The sequence below is a fragment of the Triticum urartu genome, unplaced genomic scaffold (assembly GCF_003073215.2).
Source record: "Triticum urartu cultivar G1812 unplaced genomic scaffold, Tu2.1 TuUngrouped_contig_4362, whole genome shotgun sequence".
NCBI lineage: Eukaryota > Viridiplantae > Streptophyta > Magnoliopsida > Poales > Poaceae > Triticum > Triticum urartu.
In genome coordinates this window covers 11761-16769 of record NW_024114945.1, presented here as the reverse complement: position 1 = coordinate 16769, position 5009 = coordinate 11761, and the positions used below count along the sequence as shown (strand labels likewise).

The 5009-nt window shown below is 42.2% G+C and overlaps 1 long non-coding RNA gene across 1 annotated transcript; it reads left to right on the top strand.

Moving 5' to 3' along the window:
* The first annotated feature begins 4128 nt into the window (after positions 1-4128).
* Positions 4129-4389, top strand: LOC125527715. The gene is made up of 2 exons (XR_007292241.1): positions 4129-4221; positions 4311-4389. It is a non-coding gene; the product is annotated as an uncharacterized LOC125527715 (long non-coding RNA).
* The last annotated feature ends 620 nt before the right edge of the window (positions 4390-5009 follow it).

Genomic DNA, 5009 nt, shown 5'->3' with positions numbered 1-5009 from the left:
TCTTGAAACTACAACGCACACTAGGCAATCTGGACCATTTCAATGAAATAAAATAATAGCAAGACACGGTGGGATATATTTGCAGAATTGCACACACATAAAACAGAACAAACAACAAGAAGAAGAAACAACATGCTGGCACACACACCAACATGTTGGACAACAATGTATGCATACTCAAATGCTCATGTCATTTTCCACCTACAATAGAAATGGAGAAATTCTCTTATTACATGGACTACCATGGACCCCTTCCTTCCTATATCGTGTTTTGCTAATTAAATCCCTCTATCTTTGCTCCTCTGTTTGTTTCTTGTGTAGGGTCTGCTTTTGCTACTTAATTAGCCGTAGCTTTCTTATTTGTTTGTTTGGTCTTCGTGGAACACTTCTCTACTGAAATGTTGATTTGTTCTTTTAATCTGTTTCTTTTATACATGAACAATAGGATAATATCAATAGTGACATTTCGAAAGGAGAGCCACCAATAAATTAGCTTTTTTAGGTGCACTAGCCTCCAATTTACTGACTAATAAGTCGTGATATTGACACCTTTTAATAATAACAATAGTAATACATCAAGCATCTTCCGAGTACCACAAATCTTCGAACCCTAATTCGATTCATAGAACAAGAAACAAAGCAGATTTTTTTATTGTGAAATGTATGAGGAGGATATTGTTCGCAATTTTCAAATCAGGTACGCTATCCATAGCTGGATCTGTCATTTTAGTTTATCAAGTTGTGGATCGAGGTTTGATTTAAAAGTGTGTGTCCAGATCGCCTAAACAAAGATGTATGATATATATGCTACTTGCATGTCATGCTTTTTTTCTTCTTCACAATTTTAAAAGGTGAACGCTACACCCACCTTTGGTACACGATCGTTGGCCCAGTTGGTACGTTGCCTGTTCCATTGATTAATTCTGATTAGCGCTCAAGTTGCAATATTTGGTAGTAGTATATATCAAAACCGTTTTCCAACCTGTCACCCAACTAGTGAAATATAGTTCTGGAACCCATACTTTGCATTCATTGCTCACTAATCAGCTCATCGACAATTTTTTATTTTGCTGACTGAGCTAGCTCAGTTCAGTTTTTTCTGGGGAGTTCAGCTAATTAGACATCGCACACGTCTTGACCCACCACGCGCTACAGCATACGGTCATGGATACCGTGTGTAGTAGTACGTACTACCTCTGTCCGAATTTGTTAGCCCCCCTCTTAGTTTGGGCTAAAGTTTGACCCAAAAAATTAACTAATAAAATGCAAACTACTCCCATATTTAGTATAAAGTTGGGTCATCTATTTTAGAACGGAGGGAGTATATGCCACAAAAATTATACTTTTGAAAACCTCTTTCAAATACAAATCCAATAATATAATTTTTCTATCATATAATTTATATTTTGTTAGTTTATAGAAGGTTAAAGTTTGACCCAAAATACAAGGGGGCAATAAACCCGCATGGAGGAAGTACATGCTTGGAAATCCAAAACAATAAGGTGTGCATCAAGGAAGCTTCCTCACGATGTCCACATCATCACACATACTGTTGAGGACGGCCAATAGCGAGAGAGGTTCCTGTCCAGAGCTGTGCAGTCAGATGTGTATTGGCCAGAAAAGAAAAATAAAGGTAGCCTATCCTCTCGTTGCTTTCGCTCGCCTTTCTCTCGAGCGCGCGCGCTCTCTCTCTCTCTCTCGATCCTCTCTCCACCTCTCGGCCGCCGGCCTCCCGGCCATTGTCGGCGGTCTCCGGCTCCGCCCAACACTCCCTCGTGTTATCCTTCATCCGACCTATCTGCTCCGCCAACTCGATTCGACGCTCGCCTCCTCCTCTTGCGCTCGTGGCTAACCCTAGCCGCCACTATCGCCGGCGCACGGTGCCGTCTTGGACGCCGGCGCGACTCCGACGCCTCCTTGCACTCCTCCTCGATGCCTCCTGCCCGCTCTCCCGTGTCACCGAGGCCGTCAAGCGCGAGGGCATGCACTCCCGGTGGCAGCGATGATTTCCGATCTGCGCCATCTTCAAGGGCGCGGAGCAACGGAGGTCGGCTCCTTCTTCTCCCCGGTCACGCGTCGGGAGAGGAGTCAGCCCCCTTGTGTTTCTGCGCCAAGGTCAGCAACGGGGACGCTCGTTGACCGTCCTCTTCTTCGCCATGGCCTGTCGAGGCCGGCAAGGAGGTCTCCAGCATGCTCGAGGCCGCCGCCCCCGAGCTCAAAGGTCCGGCCCTGATCGCCTTCACCCAACTTTTCTATCTCCTGTAACCTGCTCGATCTTTTACCCCAAATGCAGTTGAATCCCCTTTTTCTGTTTGTGGGAAAACTGCAAGATTTGGGCGTAAAGCTGGTGCGAGACATGAGTGGATTTCACAAGTGTCCATCGGTGAAAAGCATTGTGTCATTAGATGGATTTGGTTTGGATATACTACTCTTTTAATACCCATGGTGGTATGGAATTTTTAGATGGTACTGTTCTTTGTTTAGGGCTCGCACGTGCCCGTGGAGATTAGGCAAAGCAGAATCTCTTAAAAAAGTGGCTTTGAATATTCTCCGCTGATGTAATATCCGCACACGGTCAATTTGTTATCACACATTTGTAACTTTGCAGTCATGTCCAGACCCAATTTTTTGTAGCGCTTTTGATGCTACCACTTGTGGTTCTTGATTGCAAAGGTGGGCAGGTGGTCCTTTTGGGGTGCAAATGACTAAAGGCTCTTGCTTCATGATGAACACCATGAATCTGCACTTTTTAGTTCTGGTAGAACTTAGAACAGCACACTACAAGGACTGGCTTTTGATTGATATATCCATACACTGCAGAGTACAGACTACAGATTAGGTGTTGGTGTTGATTGACACTGCAGACTACAAAGAAACTTAGTGATATTTCTGTCTTGATGCAGAGAACTCGTTGAAGATAATCCATGCCACCGCGTGGCTTCGATCTCCATCATCTGCGTCGTTCTCGTCCTATTGGAGCGAGCTGGGACCAAGCTCGAACAGTTTGTCGTGGAAAGAGAAGAGTGAGACTAATAAGATGGATATATTCAATGACAACGGTGGGATGAAGTCAGGAAGTCACTCGATCTGGATGTGCGAGCCATTATAAGTGTAGCTGTTTTCATTGGCCGAAGTACCATCATGCCTGATATGCATGGCTCTTGGCCACTGCAGGTACGCGTGCTTTCCCTCTCCATGCACTGCTGTTGGAAACATGTGCGATTAATGTGAAGCACTTTAACTAAGGCAGAAAAGGAGGTTGTACTTGGAACAATCACTGAAAAACCGAAAAAACTTAGGCACAGAGTAAAATGGATCGGAGGGAGTATGTTCAACTATATTCAGTATGTCCTAACTAGCAATTTATTAAATTGCTTCTTTCTTATATGTTTTCTTTTCCACAATGCGTTCTTCAGGACAATGCTTATTGACAAATTTTTGCTTTGGGAAACATTTCCATTATGCTGCCTGAGATGGATTCTTCATTATGCTGTCTTTGAATTCCCACCAAATTCAGTCGCAGAAGCTCAAATGCGAAGGACGTCAAACTTCCTGGTTACATTGCAAAGTTTAGTTACTGTTTGGTCCAAGAAAGAGTTTGTTTAGTCATATTCAGTGGAGCAACAAGCTTGTATCCTTCGATGCACTTAAAACTATATTGTTCATTTCTCAATGCAAGTTATCATTTGGCATTGTTTTCCTTAATCAGTATGTAGATATCGCTGCAGCAATAGGGTTATGTTTGGAGAACATGTCAAAAGAAGAATTAGAAATGAATAGAGATGTATTAAATTATATTCTTCAAGGAGTAAGCTGTAAGTACTTATCTTCCCTTGTGTTTGTTTACCAGGATACGGTAAGCACAATCATAATATCTACTCACCGAATATTGTTTTGACTATAGGTAGGTTCACCAAATTCAGTCGCAGAAGCTCAAATGCGAAGGACGTCAAACTTCCTGGTTACATTGCAAAGTTTAGTTACTGTTTGGTCCAAGAAAGAGTTTGTTTAGTCATATTCAGTGGAGCAACAAGCTTGTATCCTTCGATGCACTTAAAACTATATTGTTCATTTCTCAATGCAAGTTATCATTTGGCATTGTTTTCCTTAATCAGTATGTAGATATCGCTGCAGCAATAGGGTTATGTTTGGAGAACATGTCAAAAGAAGAATTAGAAATGAATAGAGATGTATTAAATTATATTCTTCAAGGAGTAAGCTGTAAGTACTTATCTTCCCTTGTGTTTGTTTACCAGGATACGGTAAGCACAATCATAATATCTACTCACCGAATATTGTTTTGACTATAGGTAGGTTAGAGAGCCCAATTGATTTAGTCCGGAAGATGGCAAGTGCTGTTGCATTGACATTTTCTAAAGTCGTTGATCCTCTTTACCTTGATGATGACTGTTAGAATGTTGACTGGGAGTTCGGGGTTCTCTCTCCAAAGGAGATCACAGCTCCTTCGCATGATGTAGAGTTTGGAAGCAAATCAAAACCATCCATGTAAGAACTGGAAACATGCTGGTGACAAAAAGGGAAAGACTATCAAGCATGATATTTCAGATAACAGAGTAAAAATCGTAGAGATCAAGTCAAAACTAGATTCTGATGAAATGTCTGGCGCTGCTATAAATCTTGAGGAACACTATGACAAGGAAAGCATTAACATTGATGCTTCCAGTGATTCATCCCTGGAGCGGTATGATCTGTCAGATGATGATACTGATTTGCAGAAGAATTTCACACATCTAAGTGATCTTGCAGCTGCACTGCGAAAACCTGACGATCTAGATGGTGTAAGTTTCCATTTAGTGTTTTGAATACCTTCCAGAAAAAACTACTACATGATCCTGACCTTTCTTTCTTTTGTCTTCACAGGGTTGAAAGCGCTCTTAGTTCTACCGAAAAGCTTGTGAGAGCATCACCTGATGAGATGCCACTGCTCGGGTGATCTTGTTCAAGCACTGGTACATGTTTGTTATTCTGATGTCGCGATGGAAGGCGAC